The sequence below is a fragment of the Neopsephotus bourkii genome, unplaced genomic scaffold (assembly GCF_033783945.1).
Source record: "Neopsephotus bourkii isolate Nb327-2 ecotype Australia unplaced genomic scaffold, CSIRO-AGI_Nbou_v1 NB_1036, whole genome shotgun sequence".
NCBI lineage: Eukaryota > Metazoa > Chordata > Aves > Psittaciformes > Psittacidae > Neopsephotus > Neopsephotus bourkii.
The window spans coordinates 2,295,157-2,313,832 of record NW_026901525.1 but is presented as its reverse complement, the minus strand read 5'-3'; the positions used below and the strand labels follow the sequence as shown (position 1 = coordinate 2,313,832).

The following is an 18,676-nucleotide window of genomic DNA, read 5'->3' as shown; positions in this document are numbered from 1 at the left end:
ACCAGCATATTTATTGCTTACATAGATGTGAGTTGTTCACATGGAAAATTGATTTATCTATCAGATAATTAGTAAACTTCAATAATTGCAAAAAGCTCTTAGCAATCAGTTGACATTTAATTAACATACAGTAACTGTCTTATTAAATCTCCATTAAATACCTGCTGAAGTTAATTAAAACCCATATGTAGGATTCCACCATTCCTGCGGAAAGCACATTGCAATTCAAAAATAAGAAGCCTGGAAGTGAGTTGCTTATTTCTATTGCACTGAGTTGCTCTTGTTTAAGGTAAGGATAGAAGGATGCTTCCGACCCTAACACTTTATGTTTATGGTAAAAACAGGACATGGAAAGCAAAAATGAAAAAGCATGGAAAGCTTTAAGTTGCCAATTCCTTTAACTCATGCTGTGACTGACATCAGTTGAGCCTTAAAAACACTGAGCAAAGTTCTCCTTCCTTCAATCAAGCAAATATTTCCCAAGTTCACTAATGGAGCATTTTGCATGAGTAATGTCTAAGTAGTTTCAGGGATTTGGCCCAGTATCTGTGAAATGTGAACCTGGCCTAAGCGTTTCTGAGGAATTCTGGAGTTCAGAAACGTAAGGATGAAACAATTGCAGTGGAAAAGCTGGAGGCAGCTCTGGCTCTGAAAGCCTCTCTTCATGGAAAGTTACATGCATGGTCACAGAACAGATAAACACTGTAAGAAAAGGATGGTAAATCCCAGAGCACTTAACATAAGCAATCTGGGACCTATTTTCTCCCCATATTCACAGAGAGCAGCACATCCAGTATTGCCCAAGGAAACCCAGTGCTCATCAGTTCTGAGCTGCTGTGGGCCTGGCTCCTTTTCCTGCTCCGAGTCATTAGGGAGAATAAATTATATTTGGGGTTTGCTTCTCCTCAGCCCACTGGGAGAGTGGGTGAAAACAAACTGCCCTTTCCCTCTTGCAAGAGACAAAAATGCAATTATATAGCATTACTGCTTCATTTACAGCACACGAACAACTCCTAGCAAGCATGAGAACCTTTAAAATCGAAATCCAAGCCATGCATGTTGCTTTTGAAGTAAGTCAAAGTCAGAATAAAGTCAGATCACTGAAAACATCAACAATAAGAATGTGGAAATCCACCTCCCTGTTGTTGACCCTGCCTTATAGTATTCAGGACTTCTCTTCTACATACAGTAATTTTCTGAACACCTAAGCAGATGTATAAAAGTGAAATCAAATGACTGCCTCAGACTTGACAGAACTGCTGAACTAAGAACCACGCACTGTCCTCTAGTAAAGGGCATCACCTTGAGAAGATAAAGCTTTGTAAATGTTGCTCTAAAAGTTAATATTCTCTGCTATTGGCTCTTATAGGCATTTACAGAGGCAGTAATAATGATCTTCAAAGCATGATGTTGCCTAATCGCGTTTCACGCAATCTTTACAAACCAGAAATCACTGTTAGCAGAAACACAGATTTATCCCTATCGAGGTACTAATGTGTATCTAAAAAGGGAGCCTGGGTTTGAAAATAGCAAAATAGATACTAAAAAGGAAAACAAGCCTCTAATCAGACAGAAAACACAGGGCTAAGAGCAAGGGGCAATACTCACAGTGATTGAGGGATGTTCAGGTTACAATGAGAGCACATGAGGCATTATTTGTGACTTATTTTAGTCTGAGGTCCCTGAATAAATAACCTGCTTTGTTTCAATACATTTAAATGTCCATATCCTATTGCTTAGGAAAGTAGAATGTGTTCTACAAAATACACAGTCACTCTGCTTCCAGAGCTGCACACAGAGCTATGACAAACGCTGATCGGGAGGATTCTTGGGATTCACGTGTTTTGCTCAATATTAAGATTGCTTTGGTAAAAACATTAATTTTGAGAGCACGTATTTTATCCTAAATATAAAGAATACAATTCTTACAGGTTTATACTGATGTGGCGTCCAATCTATTGTTATTAAAAAATAAAATCAAACAGATGCTGTTATAAAATTATCTCTGTTTGGAAACTAAGTGGTTTAAAATGAATAAATTATTGTACAATATCAAATGCAATTATACAAAGATTTGAGTACAGCTAATAATACTTATTACTAGTAATAGTATCAGTAATTAGTAATACTTACAATAACTTTAATAATACTTATTAACACTTATTAATATTAATTCATGATGACTGATAACATGTGACTGAACATGGGAACAGAAGCTGATGTAAAGAGCCTATATTTACACACCCTTTCCAGTTGCACCATGAAGGATACTGGAAATGTCTAGCATTTTGCTTGATGTTATATCCTATTATAATTTAAACCATGCCTTTCTAAGTCTATTTTTCTTCACGGCTGCATTTTGCAATACAAACCTGTTCCCTTAACTATTAAGAAATATTCCTGTTGCTGGAAATACATCTGTCATTTCACAAACCTTTTTCAAAGGGAGAAATAACAGGTTGTCTCAGTGAAAGAAAATAACATAGAAACAAAAATAGTATGCTCTTTGCTCCCATAGGGACAAACCAAGTCATATTTACCTCTGACATGATAAACAAAAGATCAGCAAGGATTAGAACTAATGGCTCTGTAAATAGTATATTCATAAGACTGGAATCCTGCTGGAATTGCAAGGAAATTGTATCCAATTTCAGCTGCCAAGTTTTGAGGAACATCCTGATTTTTTAACTCCGTATTTATGGAGCAGTGGATGATGGCAGCACCTCCACCATCACCATCATCATCTTCATACAGTATTGCCAGGATTTCTTCTGAAGGAATAGTCTCCCATGCAGAAGCAACTAAGGCCATTTCCAATGACAGCCACATTTCTGAGAGCACACATATGTAGCACTCAAACCTTGGGCAGAGAGACTAAATACCTGTTGCTCAATATTCATTTCTCCCCAGTTGTGGGTCAAAGGCAGGAGAACACCACCTAAAGCACAGCTTTACACAGACGGATGGAATTGAGAGCCAGACATATATCTGTTGGCTATACCTGGCGCACCTAAGCATCCAGTCTGGGATTTGATGATTCAAGTTAACCTTACAGCAGAGAAAACAATTAGCCTGAAGTCTATCAGGCTAAAAAGGTGAGCATCAGGGAGTTGAAGGCAGGAATGTCCTTTAAACACCTGCAGGTACGCAATGAAAAGTGGAAAAATGTGAGATTCAGTTCTAGCAGATACAGTCTGTTTCACTTTTCTCTCCTTATGTATTATGTAAGATATGTAAGTTGAGCACAGGCTGAGTTTCTTGCTTTTCCTGCAAAGCCAGATGATTAATAATCAGACATACTCAAAACCAACCAAAACCCACGCGGTTGTGTAAAACCTTACAACACAGCCATGCATTCACCACAGATGGACACAAGGTCTTCTCACAGCACTTGCAATGCAATTACCATTCACACTAAAGAAGAAAATTCCCCCAATAAAGGATGTAAAGATTACAATCTAAATACAATGTTGTTAGTTGAAAGAAATGAAAGTAGAGTATTGAATGTTCAAAATTGTGTTGAATTAGATAAGCAAATCCCATGTAGACTTTGTTAATGATTCATAATCAGCTAATAAGCTCATCTCTAGTAGAATAATGATCCATGGACCTGTTAGCTCATTTATCACTATGTTTTACAACACCGGCAAAGAAACTAATTAAATCCCAGCATCATTACACAGAATTCCTTTTAATAGAGATACAATGATGCACTAGAGGCTACAGATTACACTGCAAATTGTACCAAGAGATTCCGGACAGCGAGTTTTAATTAACATGTTAGCAAGAAGCTGCTCACTTCAATAATAACCAACTAGGAACCATCTGCACACTCAAAACCGTTGGAGGAAGGCGGGAGGAAGGAGAAGAGCACTGTGTGAGGGATTGGAATTGTAAACTCTTTCTATCCAAAGCAAAAAGCTGTTGCTGTTCACTGGCTGCATTCATTATCCAACAGAAATCAGAACTCTGGCTCCAGATCAGTGTTGAAGATGGTGGTAGGGGCGTGAAAATCAGATTACTAATGACTAAAGTCCGTGAAACACTACCATTACATCTCCCAGAATATGGAAAGAGTTCATCAAGCAGAGTACAACGCGTTGTTACCTCATTTTACTCACTGATGGGTAACTACCCAGAAGAACTGTTCCCTGTTACACAAGCAAGAGAAGAGGCCTTTCCTCAAGAAATGAAGGAATAACTTACAGATAGCACAGAATGAAGAACGGCTGAAATAATCAAACAGTCCACCAACACCAGTATTCAAAGTATACTGGTATTAGGAAGAAGCTCTTCCCTGTGAGGGTACTGAGGCGCTGGCACAGGGTGCCCAGAGAAGCTGTGGCTGCCCCATCCCTGGCAGTGCTCAAGGCCAGGTTGGACACAGGGGCTTGGAGCAAGCTGCTCCAGTGGAAGGGGTCCCTGCCCGTGGTAGGGGATGGAGCTGGAGGAGCTTTAAGGTCCCTTCCAACCCAAACCATTCTGAGATTCTACAGTTCTATGACTCCACTTTTCTACTATTATGACCAAGGAAAATACTATTTTTTCCAGTTAGTATTTTCTATTTTCTAAACAAACACAGTTTTAAGATATCTAAAAGAATTAAAAGCTTAGCAGCGTCACCTTTTCTTTTCACAGCTGAATTAATGGGAAACAAAGAGTAAATAATAAAAATCTGGCTTTAAGCTGGGTCTATCTTAAAATTAGTTCTCCAAGGACTTTTACAGGAATATATTACTTCGGTGTGTAGCATTCAAAGGAAGTGCCCATCAGAGCTGTGGTCGCTCCAGCAAGATCACCAGCTTCATTGCTTCCTCATTGATTTCCCTGAGATTTTTATTGTCTGATGAAATGTAATTAAAGACTCTGATGGTGCCAATTAAAGACTTGAAGGAACCAAGTTGGTGTTCACATTATCACATGATAAAACACAGCAATGCCGTAAACATCCATTAGCCATTACAGTTCTCATTAGGCCCTGAAAACAACTCATTAGTGTCCTTAGACATGACAGACAAGGACAGTAAATGAGATAAATCTATCAACATATTCATTGTGTGTAAAATCAGGGCTTCCATCATCACATTCCACACAGTGACAATCAGAAGGTTAAATACACCTTCTGCAAGAAATGAACATAAGATCCATCTAGTCTGAGTGGAGGAAGATGATATGTGAGAAACTAACAGAGAGATCAGGCATTTCATCTATACACAGGGTAGGTTCATCTGAAGTTCAGGTTGTGATGAACTAACACAGGCTAAATTTTATAAAACATATTGATTTAACTTAAACTGCTATAATTTACAAAGTTATTTCAGAGGGCTGTCAGTTTGGGCAATTCCCTGCAGGCTTCTGGTTACCTATGTAAAACCTCAGCAGATTAACAGCTGGATACACACATGCAGGCATGGTAAGCCCTATCACAGTGCACTGGTCATGATTGCTACACACTGCTCAAGATGTCAGTATACGTTCCAAGGTGAGATACTGAAGCTCTAACCACTACATGCAGAGTACAGACATGCACTTTCTCATATACATATCTTTACTTACCAGCTATTTTTCTTTCTCCCAGATTCTTTGGACCTATGCTAGCATCATAACTCTCATGACTCTTGTAACTCTCTAGACTTGTAACTCTTTAAAAGCCTGTAATTAGATACTTTTCTTGGGTATCTGCTCCTTACTACCCATTTCTGTAAAGTCTTAACATTACACTTTCACCTTTCCCTGGCTACCTTGCAGAGTTATCAATTGAGAGCAACAGCTTTGCACATCGTTGTGGGGAAACTCTACAAGGTCTCCTGCTGAAGAGCACCACAATCAGAAAAGCAAAACAATTGTTGGGATCCATCCAGAATGAGATAGAAACCAACAGTGCTAATATTAATGCCACTGTTTACATCAACAGTGTGGCCTTGCCCAGAATAGAGGTTTCAGTTTTGTTTGCTTTATCTCAGAAACAACACAGCGGGAAGAGAAAGAATTCAACAACAGGTCACTAAACTGGTGCCAGGCCAGCAGGAATTTAACTACAAGGCAGAATTAGAAATAGGTCTGCTTAGTTCAGAAGGAAGAAGACTTCATGCAGTTATACAAAATAACAAACTGCATAAGGAGTAAAACAAGAGCTGCTACTTACTGCATCTGGGAATACAAAAATGTGGTAAATAAATCTGAAAAGCAACTGGTACCTTTAATGCAATCTCTAAAATAAAAAGGAAGGTTGAGAATGATGGAAACAGCACACAAAATTCAGCAGGGCATAACACAAGAGATATTGCAATTGATAAAGAAAAACATGTCCAAATGAAGGGCTGGTGGAACCAGTGATATTGTGATGACTTCAAAACAAGCCAGAGATCACCGCCACACCAGGCCAAGCGATTGTTCTAGAAATCTGAGATAGATAAACTACTCTACCTGTTCAGTGTAGGAAAGGGCACTGCAATTCCACAGGTGCAGAAAGCATATGCTGTAGCCTTCTCTAGAAGGGTAAAGACTGATCTCCGTGGGCCTGGTGCATCAGGCTGGTACCAAGTCTGCAGTCACTGCTAGCATAAAGAAGACTTTTCCTTCAGGCTGCCATGACTGCAAGGAAGCCACAGGATGAGTGTTTCTCCTCTGTGTTCAAATGGGCAAGCACCACTTGGATTTTTGCCATTCTTTGCACAGTGGGATCAATTTCAAATGCATAACATCTAGCAACAGTCAGCTCACCATAGCATGGGAGGTAAGTCCAGATTCAAAAGCAAAGATGCTGTCCTTCTAAATCCTTTTAACACTATGTGCTCCAGCAGTAACAGAACAAACAGCGATCAAGGAACGCTGTGACCCTACTGCCCCCTATTCCAGACCTTAGAAAATTACAGCTTCCCCTCAACTCCACATTCTGAATGGTTCAGAAGGGAAAGAACCCCCTGGAAAGGGAAAGACAGTGGAGATGTGGTTTCTCTTATTCCCATAAAATCATCACTCCTACATGTTCCTTGTAGTCCCCTGTATAGAAGAGGCTGGTGGCCACTTCATGCAGAAAGCACTGTGGGGAATGAGCTCATTTTTCATCCTGAACTAGCCTTGTAACTCTTTGGAAATAGACATCAGCAACATCCAAACAGTCAACTGCACAGACCCAAGATGTACAGGATGTATTCATATACACATCCACACAGTGCATTGTTCAGCCTATCTCAATTTCCCTGCCAGCTCACTGGCCTCTAGCTGGGAACTGATGAGTTTATTTGTTATTATAGGAAACAGTAACTCAAAGTTTAGATGTTGCTTATGTTCAAACTCAGACATTACAAACACAAAGCTACCAAAGGAGAAGGATCTTCATTGTATTAAATACATCCTTTGTAGTGTGGTAGTGTTTTTTGGCCTACATTTCAGTAAGCACCTGGGGGGGGGGGGTGTGGAAAGAACCATGCAACAAACCTTAACAGTCCTCTCCCAGCAAAAAGCATCACTCTCCTGGATCTGATCCTCAGCCTCTACACAGTGAATGTGAAATCAATGGGCAACACCAAAACATCCACTGGCATTTGCTCAGCACACTGATCAGACCCTGATTACATCTTATATTGTGATGAATCAGAATAACCTTGGCATTCTGGGGTTCTATCTTTATAAGTGTATTTGGTAAGTGTATTTCCTTTCAGGTGTTTCAGACTCCAACACGACAATTCTTCATCCCTTGTTTACTTTCTTAGCCTGTCCAAGCTATCCTGAGTGAAAGGACATCCATGTTGATTTTACAGTTAACTGACACAGGGGTTACATTTACTTCCATGGTAGCAGCAGCTGATTTTACACTCACTTGAACTGCTTCTTATTTTTAAAGTTAAAACAATTAGCTTTTGAGGAAAAAACATCTTAAATTTTAAGCCCAGCTCCTATCAGGAACAATCCCAGGGCACAATCCTAATTCACGGTGAAATGAATTAATGCCAAGTTGATTAAAGTGCTTATAAGAACATGGAATTTTGGGGATGAACAATGACAGATTCATTACTGGCCTTTTTACCTAGTAAACATATTTAATTTCCCATATATATATTTTCCATATATATATCTATACATATATCTCTCTCTACATATATATCTGTATAAACATATAGAAGTTTTCCTTGGTTTCTGGTTGAGAGTTTTCCCTCATAATACAAATTCCCCCTCCCGTTCCTTGCTCGCAGCCTCACATATTTTCCCTACATTCCTTACACACAAAAACCTCTATGCCGGTTATCCCATGAGCAACAACTTCCCAAATAAAGTAAAGTGTGAACAAATTATTTTTCTTAGAGCAAAACACATTAGGCACAGCCTCACAGCCTCTTTGTTGGGTTTTGAAGGGGATTCTGGAGGAACAATGAAGCTTAGGTTAGGAGCAAAGGTAATTTCAGAAGGTGGAATCACAGCTTACGAGGAACTCTCCAGAGACTTTTCTTGACGCAAAGCTACGAAGACTTTGTGATAATTTCTGAGGAACTGGCCTCATTCCAAGTTGGATTTTAAACACAGATTATAAAGCAAACACCATCCCCCACAAGTATTAAGGAAGAAGAAAATAACAGAATGAGGGCTGCAGAAACGGTCTCTATTGTGGGACCAAAAGCCGTCAATCAAGCAGGTTGACAGGCATCAGCGATTGACAGACAGGCCCTCTCTCTTGACTTCAGTTATCTGGGGGAATGGGGAAAGTGTCTGCAAGAACATGTTAAATTGCCCAAGTCATTACCAGTCACCAATTACCAAAGAAAAGATAACAGGGTGTATTTTAGAAAAATCGATGCAACAACACGCATTTCAATACAGCGAGTTTTCCCCAACTTTAGAAAACAAAATGAACTATTTAGGGAATACATGATGGGGTTTTCATGGAATACCAAGCACTTTACTATGCCAGCTGGCTGCAGAGATTCATCACTCTCCTCTCTGTATTTCGTACTGGGGCCAGAGGTCAACCAACAAATATTTCCCTTTGTCTTAGGCTTAACCTGAAGAAAGCAAGCAAGCTCTGTGTCCCCTTTATTAAATCCAGGTTCTGTGCTTAGCAAGCTACAGTCCAAAAGCCATTTTGGTCCCCCAGTGCATTTATTCCAGTTGCAGGAGTAAATTCTATTGTATGTTAATATATTACAAGAAAAAGACCAAGGGACCATGATATTTCGTGCCAGATTTGATTTTTTCATTCACGCAGGTTGAAAAGGCCTCTTATGAACTGTGTTGGACTCACTGCAAGATCTTCACACAGGCTGCCTGTGCTTGGAACACCACGTTCCTCTCGCATCACTCTATTCAGAATTTGTCTGTAGTTGTGACCTAAGTCAAGTGAAATGAAATTTCTGCTGGCAGAAAAATTAAGCAGCGTGAAACGAAGGCTCTGAGAAAATCAGGTCTGTGCTGCAATGGAAGGAGGCAGCCCCCTTGCTTCTGGCACCTTCCTTCTGCCAGCACAACAACACTGTTATGGTCCACAGTAAATCCATGGACAGCACTGAATACAGAAGACATATCCCAGATCAGCCTCTCTGCTCTCAGTGATGGCCCATGGAGGGAAGTATGGGCACTGCTGCTCCAAGCTTTATTTGCATGCCTCTTAGATAGCTACCCAGGCTTGCAGTGGTTTCTATCCATCTTTCTGACTTGAGTAATTTCTGAGGCTCTCCTGAATGCCAGAAAAATGCCTGTATAGAGAGCACCTAAAACCTGCTAAAAATCTGTTTCATTGGCTTGCCTTTGTACTGGCTGTCTCTAGCAGAAAGACGTCCTCAGAGTTTTAACCTTGAGTTGACCAGCTCCTTTTAACAGGTATGACCCATCTCTTGTGTTTGTACTAAAGGAAGCTGCAGCATCGCAGTCACAAACAGTTAAGACTTCAGACTCTAATTTTAAATATTATAAATTCTTAATGAGAATCTGGAAAAAAGAAAGAAAAAAGCCTATTTAACTGCCAAACCCTAGCAATTGTCAGCTTGGATGCTCAACACCACTGATGCTCCTGAGCTTCAAAGGCAATCTGTTGAACACCAGCGCTTCAATTCTCTGCTCATCACTGGACAAAACAAAGGGTAAAAGACTTCTGTTTAGTCCAATAAGACAGAAGGCAAAGATTACTCTGCTAATAGTCCCTGCATGGGGAAAAACCTCTGCTTTGGAAACAGGGAACAGTAGCCAACATATTAAAACTGCTCCAAAGATGTGCTCTTTTTTCTTGATTCTCTCCCAGTTCCCTCATCTGCAAGCAAAAGCTGACGTGCCCTTATCTTACACTGCTCTTCTAACAGGAAGAGCAAAGAGGAACAAAGATGAAGCAAAGCAGATCATGGACTGAATGTTATGTTTTAGAGGGCAGGAAAACAAAGCAGTTGGTGCTGCCCCATTCAGAAGTGGGAAAGGGGGACAGAGCCTCTGTTTTCTCAGCAGCAACTTCTGAGAATCAAAGACCAAAGAGTTTCACTGCCAGAAAAGCTGATGCCCTCTGAGGCAACCTCGGGAGCTGCAGTGACAGCAGCAGGAGCTCCTTGTAAGAGAAAAAAGGACGTATTCAAGAAGAATCATTCTGTTCATGGGAGCAGACTTGCGTGACTTGCTCAATTAGGAGGAGGCAGGACAATTGATGTGTTCCGTGCGCTTTTGTTCCATGTCCAGTGTACAATACCTGAAGTCCAACGGGTCCTGGCCAGTGAATTACTCGGGAACAATAGCTGGTCCATTCTCCATGTGTCTGTAATTACACATGAACACATCTACAGCACTCCCAGAGAACTGCCTAGTGGATCACAACATAATAAGACCAGAAATGGAGGAGGGAGGATATAGAAAGTAACTTCGAAGGTTTATTATTTTAACTCAATTCTCTTTGCTCAGGGGTATATACTCCTCCTGCCTCACACCAGGGAGAGAAAAATACAACCCAAATTTAACCTCAAGTTTCAAATGAACACTCACAAAGACAAACCCAACACAATTAGTCAGTAGAGAGCATTCAAGAACAGGGTCAAAACAAAAATGATGTAAAAGTTCTATCAAAATCATTTTAACAATAACCATACATTCATATTAAGATGCCATTTACAGACTATAGCTGATTTTTCAACATACTTACATTGCAATTAGAATGTCCCTTATAGTTTCCCTAACAACATATATGTATTAAGTCATTATTTTATTCCCTCCAAATCTAAGAAATACACAGTTTCAACAATTTATGTGGACTAAGAGCCACAAATGAACACACAACAACTGAGTTCATCTGTAGCTTCTGCTTGATACAGGTGCCTAAACTCCACACTGACAGCAAGCCTCACCTGAAACTAAATCAGAAGATGCATGCCAACCAGTTATGGACACAGAGCCATCACCATAGAGCAAGTAAACCCAAAACCCTCTGAAAAACACATCTGAACTGGACTCCAGGGCCAAGCAGACCAAGTCCAGCACTAACTATGTATAAATCTGCACCTACTGGCCTCTGCTAGCTTCTCATGCAGACATATCCCTCAACACATATTTGGGTATGCACTTGTGTGGTACTGCTAATGTTTTCATAGACACAGTAGTTATAGTTCATAAGTAGGCCTGCTCTCTCTGATTTTGCACCGAGCTAACCTAAGTAAGTTCTATTTTCCAACAGTTTACATCAGGGTAGAGTCAGCCTAAAGCAGTTGTATTTTAGTTTAAACCATTCAGTTAGCTCTTAGTGTTAAGGGAAGGAATGCTCAGCAATGTATTTCAGACTGTGACATAACCTTTGCCAACACTTCAAAGACTTACTTGGAAGATCTCAATGTACACCTTCGATCCTCTGCTGTCTCCAGACCCAGAGCAGCTGACATTTGCTTTCTGTACCTCTGCCTTTCTGCACAACCTTCACTCCAGATAATGTGATCAAATCAAAACTACTTTCCATACAATTATAAAACATAACAGGCCACAGCAAAAAAATGTAAAGCCTCCAAAGCAGCTCAAAGCTAATTAATTTCTATTACTAGTGAAAGAAGAACCACTTAACGTGTCTTTTCTTATTTAAATTACCATTGACAGCACCTGCTTTTTTTATTCTTGGGAAATCCTGCTACAATACTGGTTAAATTATGTAAGACTGCAGAATTTATGAAGATAAGGCAATTACCATTACAAAAACAATTCCAGGTTACAATTTATGGTGAAAAAAGAGTTATGATGCTCTGTTAAACCACTCAGTGATGCATTACATACTTAGTTAATCCTTCAAGTTGTGAAAATTTAGGGCTAAATGGTGTCATTGTGTTCAGTAATTAATTATTTTGCTTCATTTGGTGGATACTTCATCTATATTGTTAAGCAATAATGCAACTTAATGAACAGCAAATGCACAAGACCATGTGGCAACCATGTAATATATAGAGATGACCATCAGGAGGCAGGAGAAATGCAACCTCAAGGCAACCTCTCCCCAGGACAAGGCAGTCTCTGCATGCTCCATGGACATGCAGAATTTCACTTCAGCCACACTTCATTAGGCTGAAAGAACCCTTTTCAAATCCACTCTTAACATCCCCAGTTTTAAGCCCTGTCAAGGTAAGTAAAACACAGGGAACTGCACAACTGGGTGGAACATCCTTCTTTCCACCAAGCTAGATGGCATTGTGGTGAGCATGCCACTCTGCCTTGGTCATCCAGGACATCGTGGAACAGAAGAGAAGGGGCAGAGGAAAAATATTAAGTGAATCATAGAATGGTTTGGGTTGGAAAGCACCTTAAGATCATCCAGTTCCAACCCCGCTGCCATAGGCAGGGACATCTCACACTAGACCATGTCACCCAAGGCTCTGTCTAACCTGGCCTCGAACACTGCCAGGGATGGAGCATTTGTCACTTCTTTGGGCAGCCTGTGCCAGGTCCTCACCCCCCTCACAGTAAAGAACTTCATCCTTATGTCTAACATGAACTTCCCCTGACTTAGTTCAAACCCATCACCCCTTGATCACTTTCTTTGCAAATGGTCAGACCCCATCTATACACACCAGCCCCAAGCAAGGTTTCAAGGGAAATGAGGAGGTTGCTATTTCCCAACAGGAGGATGAAGCTCTCAGCCCGCTGTGCTGGCATGGCTTCTACTTGACAATATTAATAACATGCCAGATGATGGGATGTGCTGAATTCTAACTACTCTTTTCTCCTCTCTGAATGCACAACACCCTTGTTTAGTAAAGCACAAACCTGCTACCACACTGAATCCTTCTGCAGCATCTTTTCCCAGTAAGGTGACTGAGCTCACTGACAGTAAAAGTAAGGATGTGCTCCTTTAATTGGGTGTAGATTTGTCTATTTATTACCTTCTTAAAATTAGGCTTTCCTTATTATTTGGTTCCAAATTCCACATACAAACTAGAGTACAATCTCTATATATACTCTCTAGCTTGGAAGTCCAAATAATTTCAAAGTGATTTATCCAGAAAGGCCACAGATTTTGCAATCTATATAGTACTACTACCAGTGCTTCCAAACTGAATTATTAATGTGGACAAGGTATTTCTAATCATTAAAAATGTTTCTGTTCTGTCCTTTTGAGTTCTACATGATGCTTTTTAATGCAAAAAATCAGAAAGGGAGAGCCCTGGAGCCTTGACCAAAGTACCATGAGGCTACCAACTCCCTCATGTCCTCCAACAACAATATTCCACAACTGTTACCAACTTATGAGTAATCTTAGAAAATTAAATGAAACCAAACATTTCACCTGTTATTTCTGGCTGGTTTTCTGTTGTTCTATTGCAGTAAAGACCCAAACCAACCCAACCAAAACAGAACATAACCAACAGATTAATCACAAAAGTTGAGACTCACAGGGCAAAGGAAGTTAATGTTGGAATTTCAGATTTAATCCATTTCTGAGCAGGAAGAGCAATCACTTTGGCCTTACCCTCAGCTGGAAGCACTGCTTTGCATACATGCTGTTTCAACATTTCTGGGTTGCAATTCAGCATCAAAAAAATCAATATCCAAGCCTGTTCCCCTTGCAGGCTCCTGACACACCAGACCCAACTGCACCTTCTACAACAGCACCGACACCACTTGAAACTGGGAACAGATTTTGTGTATCCCCATGTCTTAAAGAACATTTTTGTGCCATACAGATGATGTGTGAGGAATTTTTGCAAGTTGCTGATAGACGCAGACCTCCACATCTGGTTCTTTTAACTGGGATGATTACTGCCTGTATACACACACGGCAATTCAGGCAATGAAGATATTTACTATGTAAAAAACCACTTGCATGATTATGGTCCTTGTATTTCAGGGGGTTGAGGGGATTTTCTCAACCTTTTGTGCAGCAGAGCTGCCCTGATCAGAAATCCAAATAGTTTTTGCTGTTCAATGCTGCTTTCTGGTCCAGTGGTAGGTGTTCCTTCTTTTTCCAGCTGGCAGGCACTGGAAGCAGTCTGCAAATATCATTCCAGGAGAAATGATTTTATCTCCATTCAGATAAGCTCTTTGCTATCTAGAACTAGAACAGTGCTGTAATGCTGAACCTCAACTGGGAGTTCATTAGCAAAATTTCTGCGTAACAGCAACATACCTGAAAATATATTTAGACAGGATTTATCATCTCTCCTATTTTCAATGAAAACTTCTCAATCATACACAGAAAATAAACCATAAGGGATTGAGTTTTACTCCATTTTACTGCAAAATCCTACTTCCAAATATCCAGCTCTTTTTATGTCCTAATTTGGTGACATTACTGCAGACAAGGGTGGTTACAAGCTGCACGTCCTGATGAAGGAAGGCAAAATTCGAGGTTTCCAGGGAAAATGTGGAGAGAGAAGCACAATGGCTTTTACGTCTTCTGTGTACATTGAGCACAGAAAGAGCTTAGTATAAAAGCCACAAGACAAGGCTATGCTGTGCTTTGCTCCAGAGGTGTCCCCAGGTTTCACATACATCTCTGGTTTTCCAGGTAGAACGAAGGTGCCTGTGACACGCTCCTGAACCGAGTGACAAATTGGGGCAGATTCTTTTGGAGTAAAACACAAACCACCGAGTTAACCAAACTAAACCAAAAGAAACACAAACCAAAACCCCAACCTGGCATCTGTGGGAGGCAGGTATGAGCAGAGCACAGCCAAAGCTGTTCTCATGCTGTCAGCTATCTCAGGATGGGGGCTCTTTCTGTATCTTCAGCTGAAAAGGCATTTAAGGCCTTCAAGCAGATGAAAAGTGGAGGGCATTCCAAAGCAAATGTGCTGTATCACCCACAAAACCAAAGAAATAAAAGATCCAAGGAAGTGACTTAACCTCCACTCTCAGCCCTATAGAGCTCATGGTTCTGTTTGGCATCACGGAGCATCACAAGTGTTTGGCTCTTCTTTGATGAGAGGGATTGCTTCATCTTTACATCTTACAGAACCATTTAGGCTGGAAAAGACCTTCAAGATCATTGAGTTCAACTGTTAACACAGAACTGCCAAGTCCACCACCAAACCCAGTCCCCAAGTGCTGTACCTAGATGTCTTTTAAACACCTCCAGGATACTTCACTTTTGAGCTTATAGCCTTCATTGGGAATTAATTTCCATGAACTCAGCCTAAAGGTTTTGTGATACAAGAAATCTAAACCCCAAGAAGCCACCAGGAAAAGGCCACATTTAGAAATTCTACACATTCTTGTGGGGGACACACATAGCTGAGTGTGGTTGAGTCAGAACATGTTAGCAATTACCAGATCTTCTTGTCATTACAAACCCTCAACAACAGTGACCAACACTGGGGTGCCTGCAGGATATTCAATTTAGTATTCACCATTTTCTATAATCACAATTCCCACATCTCCTTAACGCTCAGTAGGGAGCTACAACCCTTTGCACAATGACTCTTTAAGACAGAGTGTCAGCCTACCATCCCCTTCTTCAGTCTGCAGGAGCTCCTGTGTTTATGGTGTTGCCCCACGGTTCCCCTCAGTGGTACTGAAATAGTTAAGGTCACACCAGAGTGCTGCTATGTAAAGGAGAAATTTCCCTGTCCTTGCCTAAGTGAATGGCTGGGATTAAACTGACAGCCCACCTTAGTGATGGTGGAATAATTGGTTGTTCAGCTCTGTCCTTGTCAGAGCTGTGACAGTTCTGCAGATGTCCTGCTCAGCTCTCCAAAGGTTAGCCTCAGCTGGAGCTGGTGTTCATTAATCATTCCTCCCTGACAGGACTCAGAGCAGCCCACATCTGCCACTCTGTCCCCCTCAATCCCTGTCGCACCCAGCTTGTGGATAATCACTGCTGGTTTTCTTAAGAGGATACTTGATAAGGGAATATGCATTTAGCTACAAGACACATGGTGTTGCCTTCTCTCTTGGTAATTCTTTCAGCAAAGGGCCAATAATACAAATGTGGTCTCTTTGTCCAAGAGTGTGGTACAAAAGCAGTGAACCCTGGACTGGATGTACAAGGAGGATACAGTATCACAGTCCTTTTACACTGTCTGTAACGCCCTCCTGTAACAATTCTCGGTCTAGTATCATACTCACACTGAAGATGGAAAGAGGTGGTCTCATAATAACCTTGCAGGGGAACATGAAAGCTGCAAACTGCACCTCATTTAGAAGGGAGAAAAAGTCATGTAACTCCCTCACTGAGAAGTCTGGGAATGAAAAGCTTCAGTGCATTCTTCTGAGCTGGTCGTTTTTCCCAACCACTGGATCTCTCTGGTCTGTAACAGTTGCCTCACTGTCTGCTTGTGTACATAGTGACTGGAAAATCCTGCCACCAGCACTGCTTTAAGCAGGGTTAAGTGGAGGATGCTCAGAAGTTCATATACTTGCCTCATTTCTTTAGATCACTCTGAACTGAGTGGTAAGGACAATGGTTCATCCAGCATGGAGATGTCACTGAGGGTAAGTCAGCCTATGCCCTGCATCAAAACTGCTTCCATAAAGGATGCTGAGTAAAAAATTGTCTGGCCAGGCCCCAAGAGTTGTGGTGAATGGAGATAAATCCAGTTAGTGGCTGGTCACAAGTGGTGCTCCCCAGGACTCAGGACCAAGTACTGAAATGTCTTCACCAAAAAAGTTGCGTCAAGCACTGGAAGAGGCTGCCAAGGAAAGTGGTGGAGTCACCATCCCTGGAGGCACCTAAAAGCCTGTGGATGTTGCCCTTAGGGACATGCTTTAGTGATGGACTTGGCAGTGCTGGGTAATGTTTGGAGTCAATGATCTTGAAGGACTTTTCCAACCTAAACAATTCCATGTTTCTATGGTTCTAATGCATATGACCAATGGCAGAAGACTTCCAACATGAACAGTTTGGCAGCACAGGAATTCTCTATTTGCACCACAGAGAAATGAAAGCAGTTATAAAGCACACAGCCTTAACAAATCAGTCCCTACACTTTATAACAACAGACATACACGTTTGAAAAAGAAAAACAGAAAGGTGGGTTGTGGTTGTGCATAGCTCACACCCTCCCAACCCACAGGAAAACCTTAAGCAGGACCTGAAACAGAAACATAAGTGGAAAAAAGAGCTTAGGAAGGGAAGGCAAAGGAATCCCTCTCGGAAAACCAGAGAAAGCAAAGATCATAAATCACAGCTGCTCTCCCCCAGAGGTTCTATGGGTTGTTTCTTTTAGTTTAACTTCTTATTAATACATGCCCCAGAATAAACTATGCATGCTACAGTTAGACAAAACCACAAATATATTACTTACGAATCCTGATTCAATTAAAATAAGCAGCAGCACAGAGACTGCCAGTATATGAGAGTTGCCAAGTCTGTGCAAGAAATGAAATTATTACATTACTCACAAACGTATTACAAGATGGGCCACTGACTTCTCTTAGGGTGCTGCTGGTCATATGTGAGCACTGCAAGAATCATCATTTCAAATAATTGATTAACTGTCTAGTCCACAAAGTTTCAAAAGGAACAAACAAGGACATTAAGTGATTAGCATTCTGCCTTTTAATTTGCAAATCCTGTCTTCACAGCTACAAATCCAAATGCCTCAGGCTCCATCCCAGGCACACAGATCCCAACAAGCTTGACAGTAGAAAGAAGGTGTTACAGACACACATAAGTGACACGCTGGATTAAAGCAATCAACACATTGACCATTAATCACAATTGAAGGCTTTACAGTGCACTTGGAGAATGGAAGTGGGCCTGTTCCAGGAGGTAGCAGCAGCAATGCTGCATTTCAAACTGTTGAGCCAACCCACTGATGTGATTTTGTTAGTGTTAAGTAGTTAGAGCTGTGGATCTTCACTTAAGTACATTTTGGATTTAGATGAAAAAAGAAAAATCTAAGTAATGGATCTGAGTTTGTAATGGCCTTTTGAGTTTCACAACAGCAACTTCGCTGGGAAAACTTGAGTAATCAAACCCACTCCAAGCAACATCCTCATGACCAGGGTCGTCCTCATGTATAGATGTTCTCCCAGGGACATTAGAAACTTTCATTGCTCAGCTGACAGTGATGTTTGTGGGCAGCCTCAAATGGGTATATCAAATTTAACAATATCAGAGGAGCAGGAGAAGGTATAACCACTTGCAAACCATCCTAAACCTCTGCAGGACTAAGTGCGCTCCATCGCCGATGGCACATTAACATTGCAACAACTATTAGCAGCTCTACCAAGCATGTCAATAGCCCCATTGTTGGGGACTGCACAAGGACATATAAGAAAAAGCTTATAGTAT

At 41.0% G+C, this 18,676-nt stretch overlaps 1 long non-coding RNA gene across 1 annotated transcript in view; it reads right to left on the bottom strand.

Moving 5' to 3' along the window:
* The window catches only part of LOC133216204 (uncharacterized), a 133,317-nt gene that overhangs the window by 51,091 nt on the left and 63,550 nt on the right, over positions 1-18,676 (bottom strand). The window lies entirely within an intron of this gene.